The 18,958-nt window shown below is 51.2% G+C and overlaps 1 protein-coding gene across 2 annotated transcripts in view; it reads left to right on the top strand.

The window, feature by feature from the left end:
- Positions 1 to 17,623: 17,623 nt before the first annotated feature.
- LOC128914769 (fibronectin type-III domain-containing protein 3a-like) overlaps positions 17,624 to 18,958 on the top strand; it is a 48,370-nt gene continuing 47,035 nt past the window's right edge. The window contains exon 1 of one of the 2 annotated variants that reach the window (XM_054214305.1): positions 17,624 to 17,743. The gene's annotated coding sequence lies outside the window, so the exon portion shown is untranslated. The remainder of the gene's footprint in view (positions 17,744 to 18,958) is intronic. The other variant, XM_054214306.1, reaches the window with a different exon arrangement.

The raw sequence follows: 18,958 nt of genomic DNA, 5'->3' as shown, positions 1-18,958 counted from the left end.
GCCTGATGAGGTTTCTTCCTTCTTTTTTGAGACAGTCCGGTCCCAGCTCCTCAACAGTAACGTTGTCCTGTTTCCTCTGCCGTTGCTCACGCTCCGTTCCCCCTCTCCCACCCCCGCCCCCATTTTATTTCATAATCTTTGGGGTTTCACCCCCGTCTCCATCCTGGTTTTCCCTGTCTTCCTGGAGGGATGCTCAGGCTGGGAAGGAGCCAGCCGCAGAAGGGGGTCCATGTCCATCCCCATATGGCCACCGGTCCCAGCCTCGGGATGCCGAGGGTCCCTCCTCCAGCCCCGGGCTCCAATAGCACCGTCTACCTTGGCTAAAAAAATGCTCTTTCTCTGTGGAATGGCTGTCCTGGCACAGAGCTCACACCTGCAAAGTTTTCACTGGAAGCTGATGGTAACTACAACCCATCGGCTTTGCATCGTCACCACAGATGTCCCATCTTTTTGCCCTTCATTTGCCTGGAAAGGTTATTTCAGATAAAAACCAGAATAGCTCCGAAAGAAACCGGTACCCAAGACAGGCTCCTCGCTGTACCGTTTGCTTGATATATGGCAATAAAATGGCTTTGCCTGTCTCCTACCAAAAGAAAACAAGCTGTCCCCTTCGCACGGAGACTGCCCTGCTCCGAGGAGTCCCTCGGTAAGGGAACCCGGTGCCAACAGAGGAATATCCCAATGGAGGAGGGGAGGAATCGGCAACGGCTGTCGGTGCTGACGAGCCGGGCGATGCCTTGTGCCAGCCTCTCACTTCGGCACTGCCGGCTTTGGCGAACAGTTCTAACGCCATGGGTAAATTAGGCAGCAGCGTTCGTGCCTGTGACGCGCTATCGCTTCTGTTTGCTCAAAGATGGAAAAATAACTGGAGCGTCATAAACGCTCCCAAAAGAGCTGCCCTGCCACCTCTGACTCTGCCTGGCTGTGGGCACGTTGCCAGGCCTAAGCATTCAAAAACCTAGAATTAAGCGTTCGAAATCGTCGCCTCTCTAATATTGTTTTGGCTCTGTCTTCCTGCTGTTCAGTGCCTGTGCCTGTAGGGTGCAAGCAGGTAACATCTTCAGGCTTTGCTCTGCAATCTCTGCAACTAGAAATAAGCGTTTGTTTTTTTTTTTTTTTTTTTTTTTTCTCCTTCCCCGACCCCCAAAGGAAACTGAGAGTGGAAACTTCTACTCTAGCCCTCTGATTTTAGCCAGCAGAAGTCAAGCCACTAAGAAAGTCTACTTAGGGCTAGCGTGCGTGTGCATTGCAACCTGTTTAAATTACACACGGGGCTCAGGGTGGCATTGTCTTCTATGTGCTAAAGTATGAAATGATTACTATTATATTTACTGTAAAAAAAAAAAAAAAAGGAAAAAAAAAAAGTGCTTTAACCTACTCTTCTCACCGTTGGGTTTTACAGCCGTGGAGGTGCTGTATCCGCTGAGCAGCACTCGGGGCGTGATGCCTCACCAGGCAAAAAGCAAGTGATGCTTCAAGTCAGCCAGTGCCCGCTCCCCTCAACAGCCCTTGCCGGGGCGGAGGGTTCACCCCCATATGGAGGGGGGAAAAATCTGATCTAAACTTAAGCCTATAGCCCGTAATAGTACGTACAACCTGCAGGTGTGAGCATAAGCAAGGGCTGAGGCTGCGAGGAGGCCGATTCCTTATTCTCCTTTCACAGTTTCAGTATACAAACCATACATACAAGAATAGAATATAGGTTTCTTTTAAAAAAACGAGGGGATCCGAGTCTTTTCCCAGTGGGTTGAAAAGGCACCACCAGCTTCTTACAGCACGAAGTGGAACAAAAGGTTTAAATACAAGAGAGAAAAATCTGCATCATGTGTTGATCGAGGCAGTAATCTTTTTCGGCCCGGGGGATTACAGTGTAGCTGATAACATGCAATTCCTTAATGGGATGATGGGGCAGAGAGTTTCCCTTAACGAAAAGAAATCCTGGTCTAGCAGATGCCCGCGACACGGTGCCTCCCAGACAGACAAAAACCTCTCCCTTTTACCTCTTGGAGGATGGGTTTCAGGATAAACTTCTGGGCAAGAGAACCATATGGCCGCTGTTTTGTCTTTATAGCCGGTTAAAATGTGGTTTTATTTGTGCTTATTTACAGAGAGGGTCCAGAGCAGCCACCTGCTGCCAGAACCTAACCACAAACTAGGTTTCTGTTTGCAAAAATCAAACAATCTTTCTGTTGCCAAGAGAACGGCACAAACCTCGGTTTCCAATTAATCCTGGCCTTGCCCGCTCCCCGCTCCTTTTCGGCAGCTGCTCGGTCCGGGCATCCCCTCCGGCACCCACACCGCAGCCCGCCCGGCTTCCCCCCGGCACGCTGCCGCCCAGGTGTTCCGCAGAGGATTGTTTTCAAGCCAAAAATCTCTCTCACTCTTCGCTTTTCTTCACGTTCTTCCTCGGCAACAGTAAAATTGCCTGGCCCAGACTGCAGGGTGAAGGGCACGCTCTGGTTTCTCTTAGGCTGCGTGCCCCCGATGAGTCAGAATTGCTGGTTGCTTCTGAAAATGTTAAGTTTTGGAGGAGTTTTCCATTATTTATAGTATGCTTGAACACACTATAAATCACAGAAGATGAAGCCATATTTCTAGCACTCCATGGCATGTCTATCTTGTTTACAAACCTTCAGTGGTCTTCTTTCCTCGGGCTGTAAAAATATTTCCTTTTTTGATGCTTGTGATGCTAAAACAAGTTGCCGTTTGGGTTTTTTAACTCCACACCATTTTTTGCCTGCTACGGGGCCAAATTCCAACGCCGCAGGCTGGGAAATTCAGGAACTACGCCTAAGACCTAACCACCCTTATTCTGTATGAAGCGTCTTCGTCTAAAACACTGGCGGGATGTGAGAAGCGAGCAAGCCTTCAGCTTCACAAGCAATAAACTCCAAGCACTGGCAGTAAAGAGAGATTTCCTGCTCTGAGCAAGGTCCTTTCTGCCCCCACTACCCGCGGGAGCCTGGGCATGTATTTTGGGGCTGGAGGGGCTCGGTGCAAGGGGTCGATGCAGCCCACGGGGTATCTCCCACCCCCTCAATCCCCCCCACCAGCTGCAACAGGGGTCTGTGCACCGAGAGGCTGCCGGTCCCTTAGCAGGAGCTAATTCTCATGCTGAATCCTAATTTAGCGCTTTTTTTCCCCCCACTTCCACTGCGGTCTGACATTAGAAGAGGGACTTCTTCCATATGGCAGGAGGGAGAAACACTGGGCTCTTTATCCTTCACCTACGGCAGCGGAGGGTATGACCTGATTACTAGGGGAAAAAAATAAGCAGCAAAAATGAAGGAAAGTACATCAGATAGATACTAAAATCCCATCACTGCGAGCAACAAAATGTCTTAGAAACGCTACTGAAAGCAAACCTGAGGGATGAACAGGGCTTACAAACCCATCTCCCGGCGCACGGGTTGGCAAGATTGGGAACGCAGCCCCGCTTCTCCCAAACGATTAATGTCAGCGCTGTGAGCCGCCACACGTACAAACAAATATTTGGAGTATTTGCAAACTTCACTTGAGGGTGAAATGTGCCTGTTTCTTTCCTGTCAATGCGGCTCCTCACGCTTCAGAGGAAGCCAGGCTGCTCTTGGAGCAAAGCGAGGACCCTTTGTTAGTTTAATAATATATTCCAGATGGATTTTCACCAGGTTTGGGGGGGGGGGGGGGGGGGGGCGGATAAAAGGGAGGAGGTAGCAAAAACACCCTATTTTGGTCATTAATAAAAACTCTGCTTCCAGGATTGCTGCTGCGTGTCTCTGAAAGGGACGTTGGAGACTAAACAGAGTTTGTTTTCGGTTCAGCCCCTTGAAGTCCCTTTATTTGTGAGGAGCGCGTCTCTGGGATGCTCTGCTGGAGTTTAACTTCAACAAGGCTCCAACGCAGTCCCTGCGACACCACCATCCCTCCCCCCCCAGATAACGCCTTGTGGGATCAAGGGCAAAAGGCACAGCGTTGCCCTGTGTAACCATTTTGGGAATCGCTCTGAGCACAAGGCAGGAGGTTTCTGCAGATACTTTGCCTACCAAGCCCGTGCCAGGGGTCCTGCAAAGGGCTGACTCGAGAGCCGCTCGCTCTGGCGAGCAGTTAATTGCGAAAGGCAAGTGTGTGGCCTAACTCCGTTGAAGAATTGCATCTATCCCAGGAATCAGCCGAGGCTTTACTTCCTTTCTGAGTAACCAGCTGAAACGAGACAGTCCCTACTCTCTGCCCTTTTCTCCTTCCACGTTACTCACAGCAGGAAGGCTGCTGGCGGGACGAGCACACGCCGCTTACGTGAGTGAGGGCTGAAAAATGCTACAGTGCCCTTTCACCGCTGTTTTTCAAGGAAAATGGAATGAGAAGTTCCCCAGAATTGGCCTTGAGCCTCTGCCTCCTGTCAGCAGCGTCTCCTCCCACATGCCTCCATGTCCTTCATCACCCTGACTTACTGTGCCAGAGGTTCGCAGACCTTTAGAGCTGGTTTATAGAATCACAGAATGGTTTGGGTTGGAAGGGACCTTAAACATCATCCAGTGCCACCCCCTGCCCTGGGCAGGGACACCTCCCACCAGACCAGGTTGCTCCAAGCCCCGTCCAACCTGGCCTTGAACCCCTCCAGGGATGGGGCAGCCACAGCTTCTCTGGGCAACCTGGGCCAGGGGCTCACCACCCTCACAGCAAAGGATTTCTTCCTCATGTCTCATCTATATCCAACCTCTCTCGGTTTAAAACCATTCCCCCTCATCCTATCGCTCCACTCCCTGATCCACAGCCCCTCCCCAGCTTTCCTGGAGCCCCTTTAGGGACTGGCAGGGGCTCTAAGGTCTCCCCGGAGCCTTCTCTTCTCCAGGCTGAACCCCCCCAGCTCTCTCAGCCTGTCCTCACAGCAGAGGGGCTCCAGCCCTCCCAGCATCTTCGTGGCCTCCGTTGGACCTGCTCCAGCAGGTCTGTGTCCTTCTTCTGCTGAGGGCCCCAGAGCTGGAGACAGCACTGCAGGTGGGGTCTCCCCAGAGCGGAGCAGAGGGGCAGAATGCCCTCCCTCGACCTGCTGGCCACACTTTATTTTGATGCAGCCCAGCATGTGGTTGTCTTTCTGGGCTGCCAGCGCACATTACGTTCCTCTTCGACCTTTTTTGGGTGCTCAGGTGGGAAGGGCATCGCTGCAGGTCCCACACAGACCTAGAGCAGCATCCCCACCCTGCACAGGAGAGCTCGTGGTCCCCAGCTCCAGGCTGACTCTGGGGCAGCACCCTGCTCCCTACCTGGGCAAAGGAGACCAGCGAGGCTCTGCGTGCGCGGTCCAGCCCCCGGCACGAGGTGGCCCAGAAGACCTGCCCCAGAGAAGATCCATGCACGTGGTCTGCTTGCTCCCACGCTGAGCGGGACTCGAGGAGGGGGCAGAGGCGTTGTGCTGAATTCAGGTGGATTTTCTGCTTCGGGAAAAGTCATCTGCAGCGCGATGACTCCGGTCAGGGTTAATCATATCCTGTGGTAGGAAAAACAGGCCTTGGGGATGTGACCTAATAAAACAGAAGCACTGAGAAATGGTTGCCAAAGCCCTAGGGGCAGGTCTGCACATCCCGAGGTCCTGGGCACTTTTAGCAGGAGCCTCTTCAAATCTGAATTGCGCCGCTCGTACCCAGCTGCGCGTAGAGTTTTCATTCACTGCAATTAAAACTAAAACGAATCATTACCATTTGGGGTTGTTCTGAGGGTCAGCAAATGTCCACGGTGCATCGTTGCAGGCGCTGCGTTGCCGGCTGGTCGGTGGCAGAGGACACCGCAGCAGGTCAGCGCGGGGCAGGAGAATCGACAGCCGTAGAAAGCAGCACCAATGGTTCAGCCGTGGCATCCGCCCAAATGAAATTTCGAAGTACAGTGACCCTCTCCTGTGGTGGGAAGTTCTTCTGCTGAAATAACCCCAGCTCCTTGCCAACATTCGCTATTACACCGACTTTTCATAAATATAAAGGCACCGATCTCACCAGCTTCCAGTGCCTGGGCTCCTGGCCTCCCCCAAGGCCGCTGGCCCTGCAGCAGGGTTATATATTTTGATTTTCCCCTGTTTATTTCTACTGGCTGTTCCTCTAACGAGGAATGCTGTAGCAAGAGATACCGGTTACACTTCATGCTCATGAAGGGCACGTTGCGTTGGTAAAGTGACTCTTCTTCGTTAGAAGGAAGTTGTGAGAGCTAATTGATAGTTGCAAGGGGAAAAAAGTAGAAATGCAGGGTATTAGCCAGAAAAGCTTTCTCTGTGATAGTCCTCCTGCATCAAGGCAGACAGAAAGGAGCAAAGCGTCATTGCTGTGTCCAGGCCGTCTGCAAGGAACCTCTTGATTTTCATTGGGGTATCTCGCCTGCTTCATCTAACCGAAGTATTCTTTGGGCAGCAAACAGAAGGAAGTTGTTCAACCACCCCACTACCCCCCAGAAAAAACGATAATAGTCACAATGAGAAGGTAAAGCTGAGAATTAATCAAGAATTCAGACCAGAGAAGCCCAACAGCTGAAGTTTCAATCCCAAATTTAATTCGATTACACACAAAAAATGCGTTAAGTTCTTCAACCCCTGGTTTCCCTAGAAAATGGAAATCTTTACCAATTACCAGCTCTTTATCCAGCCTACAAGATTATGTCAATACAAACCATCCATGCTGCACTCGCCCGGGGCTGTTGGGAGAAGGAGGAGATTTGGGGCTGTTTGAGAAAATAGTAAATTGGGGGATTTGTTTGTTTCTTTTTCTTTTATGTTAAACTTCAGGGGCTTTAAGTTCAGCGCAGAAACACCGCGGAACAGCATCGCCTTTACTATCCCAGCTTGCAAGAACGCAGTTTAGACTCCTTCTGGATGAAGGGATCTATGTTTAAATATTCATGGCTTTTATGATTTTTTTTGCTATATTCTATATATAAATACAAACCTACTTATGCAAGGACAGCGGTGAAAAGGCAGCTCCACTGTATGGGAGCAATAAACCCCAGTGTTGGCAAGATATTTTCTCTCCCCCTCGCCCAAAGACATAAGGGGTCAGGAAACGTTATCAGGTTCCCCTTGGGAGGCACCGGCAGCATTTCGTCCATCAGAAGGAGGATTTTAAAGCCTTGGCCACGCAATCTTTAATAAGACAGGGGACTAGCAAGCCTCGTTGAGTGACGCTGTGTCAAAAAGCCAGCCTTGGGCATGTTTTACCCTTCTCTGCGCACCCCATGCTGCTGCCGCGGCACCCAGCCAGTGCCATTTGGGGAGAAAGGCTGAAGTAACTGCAAAGAGGGGAAGTGAAAAGCATATTGCTTCATTATTTTTTTATGAAACAAGAGTCCTGTAGTTCTCTCAAATATGTGCTCCGTGCTTTTGCTTTTAGAGAACCGGCTGGAATAGACACTACGGTAGTTCAGGCTGTGACACTGTGTTGCAGGGAATCTGCTCTCAGGTCTCCTCCCTCACGCCTTTCACAGTCCGCGATGCTCCTTTCCCCAGCATCATACGGAATGAGCTGTAAGTGGGATGCAAAGCAAAACTTTTCAATTTTGCTGGGTTCAATGGAGAGTGCTGCTGGCACCAGCTGTGATGTGGGACCTCCATAGCTGCGTGGTGGCCAGGACGATGCTCATCTCATAGAATCATAGACTCATAGAATCATAGACTCATAGAATGTGTTGGGTTGGAAGGGACATCTAAAGGCCATCCAGTGCAACCCCCCTGCAGGGAGCAGGGACATCTTCAACTAGATCAGGTTGCTCAGAGCCTCATCCGGCCTGGCCTTGAATGTCTCCAGGGATGGGGCCTCCACCCGCTCTCTGGGCAACCTGGGCCAGTGTCTCACCACCCTCAGTGTAAAGAACTTCTTCCTGATGTCTGATCTAAACCTGCCCTGCTCTAGTTTAAGGCCATTGCCCCTCGTCCTGTCGCTACATGCCCTTGCAAACAGCCCCTCCCCAGCTTTCTTGTAGCCCCTTTAGGTTCTGGCAGGGGCTCTAAGGTCTCCCCGGAGCCTTCTCTTCCCCAGGCTGAACCCCCCCAACTCTCAGTCTGTCTGTGGGGTTTGGCTGACTTGCCCCTCTCGAGAGCAGAGGAGCATTTGGCTCAGGGGTCTCAAATCAGTTCCTGGCAGACAGCAGCTTATCACCCCTCTCTTACAGCTCGAACAGAAAACTGTCCTCCATCGCTGCCGTACTTGTCTCCCCCCCATTATCACAGCAAAAGAGTAACCTCTGAAGAACTTGGGCTGGTAACTTCCCCATTAAGCAGGGACCGACTGTTATTCCCGGCATGTAAATGAAGAAGCGAGGCAGTGCCCAACACCGGGCCACTCTCAGCCACCTTTCGCCAGCAGAAATGTTCATCCTGAGCTCACCACCAGCGAGACCGTGGTGGCAACCAGAAGCATTGCCCAGCCGCGCTCCAGGCACGACGGCATCTTCAGGGCATGCTGGCGGCACTGTTGCTGTGAAGCTGCTTACACCTCGCTTGCTTTCTTCTGCTTTGCTCGCAGATGATGGGAAAATTCACTGCTGGAGCGTCGGAGCGGAGCCCCGCGTCGATGCCGATGGAGGACCTCAGCTGGCAGCTGCTCGGGGCCTCGCTCGCAGCCTGCGGAGCCGCCAGCCCCATCTCCAGAGCACGGCTTTTGCAGGGAACTCGGGAAAGCGAGAGCTCCATGTCTCTGCGAAGGAGCTTTTGGAAGGGCTGTGTAAAACCTCCCCTCTTGCAGCAGCCCCCACTGCACCGCACTCACAGTAGCTGCAGCGGGGAAGGCACTGCAGATCTTTTCTTTCATAGCAAGATGGGGAAGGTGGGAAGAGGCCAATTTTTTTTTTTTTTCATTTTTTTTCTGCTTTCTCATGCACAAAAGGGTCCTTATTCATTTTAATAGCAGGTTCTCTCACACAGCAATCAGCGCTGTCAGCCAGACAGCAGAGAAAGACTCCTTATGCAGCTACCTCACGCAGAATATTGCTGCTCAGACCTTCTCGTCTGCTCTCTGAGGATGGGAAACTAGATCCATGACGATCTCAAAATGGAGAGCATTAGCCCTGAGCAAATACGTAGATTGCAATAACGGATACAATATGGAGGTTTCCTTAAGGAGCCAATATTTGTATTCTTCACAGCTGCATCTTTTTCTTTTTCTGTTTTTGGGGTTTTTTTTTCCCCCCTTTTTAGCCTGAAGTGCTCCCAAATGCTTCATGCCATGTGGCTGCTTCTTATTTGCATCAAAGACCCGATTCATCTCTGCTCTGCACTTTGATAGATTACGTATGCTCTGGCCAGGCAGATAGAAAATGCTCGTCGGGGAGCACGGCGAGCCTTTACCGCAGCCATACCGACACCAACACCACGCAAAGGAGACGGTGCTCCAGCTCCGACGTCTGCCGAGTGCTGGGGCTGGAAGAGGAACCCCCGACACAGAGCAGGGGCCCTCAGGCCTCCATCAAGTGGGGGAAAAAAAAAAAAAAAAAAAGGCAAAAAAGCAAAAAAGGGAATGGAAACAATAACGAGGAATGGGGTTATTGTAGGAGAGAGCAAGTAAAAGAGGTTGTTTGGGGACAGTGAAGAACATGCCAGATAGGAAAGAAATAGTGCTCTGAAGAAAGACAATGGAGAAATCAAGTGAAACAATTGCAAACCCATGTTAAAACAGAGCAGGGAGATGGCTGAGCGCAGGCGAGCAGTTTTTCACGAAGGTGCTGCAGCTTCGTTCGCTCCCAGCACACCCAGCTCAGGGGATGCAAATAAAACCCTTTGTCTACGTCGTTAAACTGAAACTTCGGTGCTGACGTGATGCCACGAGGGAGACAGTTTTTACTCCCTAAATGTGAAGAGGGGGGAGTTAGAAAATGGGCAGCAGCCAGAAAAATGGGTGAACCCGCATCAGCTGATGAAGGTGGGAAACCTGCACCACACGCACAGCAGGGAAGAAAACAACGCAAACAAAGGGAAGAGCATCACATTACGCTTGACAGGAAAATATTGTCAGATTGCATCAGCCCTTTATTGCTGATGTTTCACCTGCAGCTCATCCAGATATGACATTTAGAACAAGTTTAAAAAAAAACCAAAAAGATCAGTGTTTCAACAACTAAAGTCTCAGCCTTTTTGTCTGATGGAAAAAAAATCAATTCCAAATGTGGAAATTTCAATGCAGACTATAACTTTGTTACAATTCAGATTTATTCTGCTTGCTTGCTTTCCTTTTTGCCCTTCCCCTCCCCTCTGCTCTTCGGAAACGGGCTCTGATGCTTCGCCCTCCCTCTCCGCAGACCCTTGGCAGCTGAGTTCCATGGAGTGGGAAACGAGCCCCTGCCCCGCTGAGCCCAGGGGGCGAACCCGCTCCTTCCAAATCCCCCGTCTCTGGGATAAAAACACAAGAGCCTGGTGCTTCGCCATCTTGCACATTTCCTCCTGGTGCAAGGCAACAACGAAGTGCGTTGATGATGGTTTTCTCAAACGTTTTCAGTTGAGTTTGTAAGAGCTAGCGGTGAACTCAATTTGGCTTTCTCCTTTTTTCACTAGAGCGAGGACAATCATCCTTTAGCTCTAGCATTGTTTAAATGACGGTTGTTTTGAGCCTTTCTGAGGATCCAGCTACTCTCATTGCTTACTCTGATGCCTACGTTCACATCGGGCCAGGCGAGCAGACCTGACATGGCTCCGCTGGCACTGCCACCAGCTCAGCTGAGGAACTGCCTGTCTGTTTATCTTGGGAGCGATGACTCCGCTCCAGCTCCTCAGAGCCTGAGCCTTCCCACCACTGAAGTGACCACCGCATCTCCCATCTGCTCTGGGGATGCTGCAAACCCAGGGAACAAGGCCATGATGGGCTCCCTTCTGCGAGGAGAAGCCTTTTGCAAGGAGACCACCATTTCCTTCAGCCATATTTTTTTTTGCTCTGGAGCAAAAGGTACGATGCCACGTTGCGTCCACTTCCCCCGGCACTTGCTTGGACCTGCCTCTTCCCGGCGCTTTGTTGGGGCACAGAGTTCTTCAGCCTGTTTGGGTTTGATTTTTTTTTGTTTGCTTCTTGGCTTGGGGGAAGAGTTATAAATTTATGGGTAAACACAGCTAGTGTTTGGAATTAGACTGAATTGCGATATTTGATTCCTGTCTGGGCCCCTGCTGAATAATTTGAGGAGGAACTGAGCAGAAAGACCTTGCAGAAGGTGGGGAAGGTGTGTGGGAGAGACCAGGCAGGTGTCTCACGGCCATCTCCTCCCGTGGCAGTGCCGCAGGAGAGCAGCCGCTCCAGGCCGGGCCAAGAGAAGTGAGCGATGACCGCCCCACTCCAGGCTTTCCGATGAGGAAAGCGCTGGTGCTCGGGGCTGTGGCAGCCAGCTGGGTGGCAAAGGAGCGCTGGAGGCTGCCATGGTCCCCTGGCCAGAAGGCCAAGCAGCTCCTACGCTTGGAGCACTTCTCCAAGGCTCTGCAGAGCCACCGGGACTGGTCACTACGAGCCCTGTGACAAACAGCGCTTGCTCCCGGACTCTCGTGGCTCAGCAAAGAGCAGACGTTAATGCATTAATTACAAGCGACAAGTTCAGCAAGGAGTCAGAGCTGCTGATAAATATAAGCAGGCAGCCATTTGGATGCAGAGGGCCAGGCAGACGAACGCTCCCAGCACCTTCAGCCTCCAGGGATCCTCCCGGCTCTGAAGAGGCCCTTCCAGCCGCTTTTCCCCTTCATTTCAAAAGCAGCCGGAGTGCGATTAGTTTGCCACGGCTGATCGGCAGCCTGTGCCGAGCTCTGGAGACGTCGTGCTGTCTTTCGGTGCTCCCTGGCATCCTCTGTTGTTCTTTACAGGCATCCTCTGGCAGCGCTCCCCCGGCTGCCCCTGCTCCCGGTGTGGGTGACAAGGGCGAGCTTAGCTTCTCCTCGCACACAGAGAGGTCGGCAGCAGGGCTGCAGCAACAACCCAGGGTTTAATTCACTTTTCCTAATAGACCCCGTGGCGTTTCCCGATGAATTCAGTCAAACCTGAAGGCTGGGGCGAAGGAAGATGCGGGTGCAGCTCTAGGTCAGGACACGCGGTGTTTGCACCCAGCCTGCGCCGTATAATAAGTGAGAGAAAGAATCGTAAAACAGATGTTCTGTGCAAAGTGCAAACTACCCAGGCACTGAACTTCATCCCTTGCCACTTACAGCAGCCATAAACACAAGGTATGTTTGTTGTGGGTTGCGGAGGGCTTTTGTTTTGCACTTTTATCATTACTTTGTACTAACAGCATTGCAGATCCAGTGATGATAGTCGGCGAGTTCATGGGGGATTCATGGGAGAACTTCCATGGAAGGCGTTGCTGGTCTGGAGCGGTGGGCTCACTGGGAGAGGTACCACGGAGGGGTTGTGGGTCCTGCTTGGAGAAAGAAGCACAGACGGCAAAATGAGACATCTGTCTGCATCTCCATCACCTGCCAAACTTCTCTGCCAATCTATTCTGGCCTGGCCATACTGACGACAAGAACCTGTCGTCTTTCTTTGTAAAATGCCTCTCTTTCTTCTGTAAGATTACTGCTGTTCCAGTCGTACCGGGAACATAAACCACCGTGCCCACTGAGAGGGCAGAAAGTACTGTGAATGTCACTGGGCTCAAAAACAAATCTCCAAGCCTGGTTTAATTTCTTCACTTAAAATGGCATCAGTTTTTCATGACATAGTGGACAAAACTACACGGAGCGTGGAGCTGAGTTCTGGTATAATTCAGGGCCTCTGATGGTATCGTCTATTTGTATAGATAGCGTTGATCAACGTTAAATCATTTCTGCTGGTGATGACTTGATTCTGGGGTTCAATGGCAAAGAAACAGTAAATTCTCTGGAATCAGGATGAGTGTCCCTGTGCTCGCAGAACAGCGGGCACGTTTCATCTACCTGCAAGGGAAACTCCCGACGCCCTACAGGCTTCTCCCATTGTGCTTCTTTCAAAATATACAGCACAGAGTGCGGGTTTGCTCTCGGTGGGCCAGAGCCTCAGCTGGAGAAAACACTCCTCTTTCCACTGGGGTGGATGGAGCAACGCCAATACATACTGGTGGAAAATCTGCTCCAGTATATGCTGTTTACTTTTGACGATCTAAGTGCATAAGCTTCCAACAAAGTGCTGTTTGATAAAAGTTTGTTTGCCAGGTTGCCTTGCCTCGGTCCCTCCTAAAGTGTACACAACAGTATTTTGTATATAATCAAAAGAAAATGAAGCAAATGTGTTCCAAGACCTCATTTGCAGGTCCTAATGAATTCAAGAGATGGGAGGCTGTGCTAGACACTAGTTAAAATAACCATAATCATCATTGTTATTGCCAAGCATGGAAAAAAGCCTGGGTTTATTATGGGTTGGAACTAGAAATCCAGAGCAGCTGCTAATCATCATGATAAGCAGGTTGTTGGTTTGGGGGGGGTTTTGTGCATCCAGGTATTTACTGTGTCCAGCTGGAAGCGGCAGGTTTTGGTTATCCCAAGCCTTTCAGCAACCTCCCTGCCCATGTTCAGACTGCAATATGTTGTAATTGTAATATTCCTCTTATCTCTCTTTTCACCCCTTTCTTATCAAAGGCTTTTCCATTTCTTTAGCATTTTACTTCTTCCTCCCCCCTCCCCTTTTTTTTTTATTAACTCACCTAGAGCTGTCAGATTAGCAAAGAAAAAAGCAGACATTACAATTCAAACTTTTCTAATGGAAGAATAAGCGTGGTTTTGGCACTGCTTCTTACCATTGTTTTGTTAAGACGGACTCTCCTTAACTCTCCTTTTCCATTCTAGAGACTGCCTTTCCTTTATAAGCGCAGATTTCTTCCCATTTGTGCTCTCTTCCCTCCCTCCTGACTCATTTCCACTTCTCATTTTAGCTGTTTCTTTTCTCTTTCCTTTTCCTTTCTCCGAATGTTCTCTGATCTTATATTCTGCTATTTTTAATTCCTTCTTCCCAGGCCCAGATCCACCCCCTGACCTGCTGTCACTGGTGTGTGTGCCTCTCTCCCCTTCCTCCCTAGACTGAACGGACAGCCTGGGCGATCATTTCCTCAAAATCCAACTATTTTCTAATGCAGCGACTCGAGATGAGCATTGTCTGCCTTCGTGTGGGGAAACCTGGCGTCACCACTGTCCTTGCAGAGTCCTTCTGGCTCTCCAGGAATTTCAAAATACAGTTGAAGCTCCCCTCAGACTGGTTCCACGCTCTTCTGTAATTTCTGACCCATCTAACCAGGGCCTTCTTTCCAGGCAGTTTGGTCACCATGCTGCTCCTGCCAAATATTTCTTCTGTACAGCTTTGCCATCTGGAACAACCCGCCTATGTGCCTTCAGCCTCACTGACTGGCCGTATGATTTCCAGTTTCAGCTGAAAAAAAAAAAAAATTTCCCTTAATGTCATCCCATAGCAATCTGAATGTAGGATGTAGGCAGCAAACGTTCGGTCATTAATTTTCCACGGTGTGGGAATAGTTCTTGTACTTGAAGCAATTTTGGTTTTAAAGGAGCCCTGGAGCTTGTGGAATGTGGGCAGTTTTTAGATCTTTCATCCTAAGTCTCACTAGCAACTAGCTACGACTCTGTAAGCTTTTCCATCAGATCTCATGTTTGCTAGAATTACCAGTGAATACCTTGCTAGGATATAAAGTATATTTAGAATGGAAAATTAAGGGGGAGAAAAAATTATTTAACGAAAGGAGGGAAAGGAAAAGGATTTTTCTGAGTGCTAAAATACTGCACTATTACCTACAAAGGAATTCTTGTAATAATCAAAGCTGGGAGGTCCTACAGCCTTCAGTGCAAAGAATGCTCAGCATTCACCCCCGAAGACCTTCTTTATTCTGGGTATCAGACACAGTATGCTCATGACGGGGAATCAGACCTCCGTATATCACACAACACCACTAGTCATAACTTTTAAGGTTTAGCTGGCAATGAATAAATACCGAGCCTGCGAAGTCAAAATAGTCCTTGAATCGCTGCCTTCAGCAGCAACAGTCATTTAATGCAATGTATTTCAAATCTCCAAATCGCATCCTGATGGCTCTCTTTCAGAGGATCTCCCCAAAATTAAGTAGAAATATTTCACTTCAGAAATGAAATCCCCGGGGCGCTAGATACGCTTCGCTGCAGATTAGTTAGAGCCTGTGGAGTTATAAGATTCCTGAGATGGAGTGCTGAAGATTCCAGGAATTCTCTCAAAGGTGAAATGATTAACCAACCTTTTGTTCCTAGAGCCCAATAATGCAGAAAGCAGGTCAGTATTCACTGAGTCCTGTGCTGGACTTGTCTCCTACCTTTTCTGGAGTGTTCCCGAGCCTTAATTCTGAGCTGGAATTAAAGAATTTCATTTCAGAATTGTCAGTGAAATAAAAAGCTAAGCATTAGTGACAAAAGAAAGACGTGACTCAAAACAGAGAAGCAGCTTTTTTTTTCCTCTGAATGTTTTTCTGAAGTTTTCAATCTATTTTATTAGCATGCTGAATTATTAATTTCTTTTCAACTATAACAGAACATGTAATGTGCTGATCCACTCTATTCCGCAGGGCAAAAGTAGGAGCTGCTGCTTTTCTGTACCAGAATCAGGCAGTAGTCACATGTGTGCAGTAAAACTTGCGGAAGAGGTGGAAAGAAGAGGAAATTTCAGTGCAGGGACCGTGACAGAGATTTTGCCAATTATCTTGTTAAGAGGAAAAGGTTTCCCCTTCTCTCTCCACCTGGAACTGGCCATTGATCCAGCTACCCAATTGTGCTTTTCGGATCGCAAAGGGTATTGCAACGAGCTGTTCAGACAAAGAAGCTCTCGTATGCGTTCAGAAGCTTAAATAAATAGGGGTGACAAAAGCGATCGGAGAATAAAAAGGTAATGGGCTCCTTGCAAAAGCCATCTTTTAACGCACTATCAGCGTTATTCTGCACCAAATGTACATTTACAGTGATGCTAAGGCATAATGATAGCATTTGCTTGTTTTCTCCCTAAAACAAATGTGAAACAAATGTAAAATTAAAAAACGTTAGTGAAGTCTTGTAATAGCTGGATGATCAAATACAACAAAAGAGAAGAAAGGGACAACACTTCAGCAACTGCCAAATGCACAGATGCAATCAGAGGATGATTTTATCTGTTCTTTCACTGTTTGCTAACAAGTTGCAGAGAATACATTGCTCGTATTATGGGCCAATATGAGTAATATGAATTGTAAATTTACACTGAATGTTTTTCTGGCATTTATTTAACAGGGTAAGTTATTAGTCACCTAGAAATTCAGCAGACACCACCTCTGGCCTTCCTTAACACTGCTTGCTTATTTAAAAAGATGGATGGGAATTTATTTTAGTCCTGTTTAGCATAGGTTGTTCAGCACGGCAAATCAACCACTTCCAGTAGTCTCCAGAGAGAAATTATGTGACATAAAAGAACAATTTCTTCTATTCATTATAAAACTTCCTATATTCATTAAAAATACATCTAAGATCAGTCCAGGGGTAAACACATGGATATTCATTTTAAAAGGTTAGGTTTTTTGTATGTATATTATATAGCTTGCCTATAAACGCTGAGTTTGACCTTTTTCTTCCAAACTGCTGTGATCCACAATTTACGTGGAGCTTGTGTAAGAGCACAGCTGTCACGTTTATTCTGCATCCACACAGAAGCGGAGACCCATGCTGTGCACAAAATATCCCTTAAACCACAGCTTTTAAAAAAAAAAAAGAAAAAAAAGTGCCTCAAACTTGCTTAAAACACGTTAATGGAAATGCATCGGTACAAACTGTCCAGTGGAAATAAGCTGAAGAGAAGCCAGAGGACATGGATGTGCCATAGACGCTCTTCAGCCAGTGCTGGGTTTCTTCAGCCCCTGCCCTTCGTCCTTTTCGGAGCAGGGGGGCTCGGTACCCCCGAGGGCTCGGGATGCTCTGAGGATGGGTGAGGGTGGCCATGAGGAAGGGAGCTGCTCGTTGGGATACCTGGCTCCTCATTCGGACAAGCTGGGAGCGAAATCTTGCCACCTCCTTCGCCTTGAACAGTTGGCTTAATTACCCTCATTTCTTACGGGCGACAGCATTAATGCTTTTTCTATTATTACACAGCACTAGAGTCCGGGCCTTTTGTCTTTGAACTTGCTGTGACCCATCTAACCCCTTAAGTTGGGGGGGAGATGAAATGTGTAAAATATATAAAACACATTTGTCCTGGTTTGGGCGTGATGGGGGCGGAGGCCACAGACCCCCCGGCCAGAGCTGGGCATGGGTTTGTGTGTCATGGCCGGAGCACAGGCAACAGTGCTGGCTGTGCCATTGGGTGACGGGCAGGACACTCGCCATCAGGTGCCACCAGCTCCGTCCGCAGAGGGACAGGGCCCGGCAGGGGCTGCAGGCCAAGGGACACCTCAGGGGACATGGCCCAGGCCTCCATCATGGCGGGATGGTGGGTGCTGGTCACCCACCCACCCACTCTGGTCGCTGTGGCACCTTTGTCTCTACTGGGAGCCACCTCAACCTTGAAAAGCCGTGTCCCCTCCCTTGCCCCCCAGCCCTGCTTCCACCGTCGGGGACCCGGGCCGCGAGCTACCGCCCGACCCGGGCCTTCCAGCCACCTGCGGGCTCCCCCGCCGCCCCCCCGCGCCTCTTTTCGCGGGGAACGGGTGTCTGAAAGACGAAGATCGGCCCGGCCTGTGGTTGGCGCGCCCGCCCGCCCCCGGCCGGCGGCGGCGCAGGCGCAGTGCCCGCATTCCATCATGGCGGAACGGTCGGTTGGCGGTCGGCAGCGCCGGGGTTGAGGCAGGGGCTGCGGCGCCGCGCACGGTCAGTTCTGCCGCGGGGCCCCCGGGACGGGGGTCGCCGCCGTGGGCTCCCTCTGCCCCCTCCCGTTCCCTCCTCGGGGCGGGCGGGAGAGGGCGGCGGGGCCGGGCCCGGGGGAGAGCGGCGCTCCCCACCCAAGGCGCGGTGGGCAGTGCCAGGAGCTGGCGGCCGGCTGGACCCGCCGGCGGCGGCGGGGAGCGGAGCGGAGCCGAGCCCGCCGAGGCGGGGCTGGCGGGGGAAGGCGGCGGGATGCCGGCCCGTCTGTGGCGGGAGGCGGCGGGGTGCGGGACGGCGGGCCGAGGGCGGGGGGGGGGGGGGGGGCTGCCGTGTGGGACCGGGCGGGGTGTTGAGGGGGCGATTGAGGGGAGAAGCCCGGGGTATGGGGCGGGCGTTGCTGGGGGGGGGAGCCCGGCGTCTGGGGCAGGAGAGGGGCTGCACGGGTGGGCTGCCCCACAGGGCGCTGGGGTGGGGGGCTGCCCGGGAGAGCCGGGGGGGGGGGGGGGGGGGGTTGTCTCGGGTGGTGGTGGGGTGCGGGGGGGCCGCTCCTGGCGGGGGGGGGGGGCGGAGGGCTGCGGGGCCGGGAGGGGCGGCGGTGCCGCTGGCAGGGCGGGGGTCTCTCGGCTGTGTTTCAGCGAGCCCCCCCCGCGGTGCCTCCCCGGCTGGGGTTAATGCCAGCGAGCTCCCCGGACTCGCTCTTCCCTCTGCCTGTTCCCGCTCCTCTCCCCACCGCACAGATTCCCCGTCCCTCTCTTTTTCCTTCCTCTCCTTTTTCTTCTCTTTCTTTGGGGAGAGGGGGTTGAGATCTGAAGTCGTGTGTGTGTCCCCTAGCTTCCCCCTCGCCGCCACCCCCACGCCCCCCCCCCCCCCCCCCCCCCGTTCTCCCTCCTCGGCAGCCGGAGCTGCTGCCTGCAAATGCCACGTAGCCTTCGAGTTGTTCCCCTTGGCTGATCAGCAGCTCCAGTACCAGACACCTCCCCCAGCTCCTCCTGGGGTCGGGGCAGGGGGAGGTCAGTCCTGTCATCCACTGTTTGGGTGGTGACCATCTTTCACCCTCCCCCCTTTTGCTTTGTCCCCCTCTGCCTTGGGGCAGCAGCAAAGGTGGGGACCCTACTGTGACTGCTTTTCAGCGCAGTCCTATTTACTGCCTCTTACAAAAGGCTGTTGACTTCAGCGACGGGCGGTTGCTTTCCTACGGAGGGGCTGGAGGAGAGCCTCCGG

Source organism: Rissa tridactyla, chromosome 9 (assembly GCF_028500815.1).
Source record: "Rissa tridactyla isolate bRisTri1 chromosome 9, bRisTri1.patW.cur.20221130, whole genome shotgun sequence".
NCBI lineage: Eukaryota > Metazoa > Chordata > Aves > Charadriiformes > Laridae > Rissa > Rissa tridactyla.
Note: the sequence above shows the minus strand (reverse complement) of the source record. Positions and strands in the feature narration are given on the sequence as shown.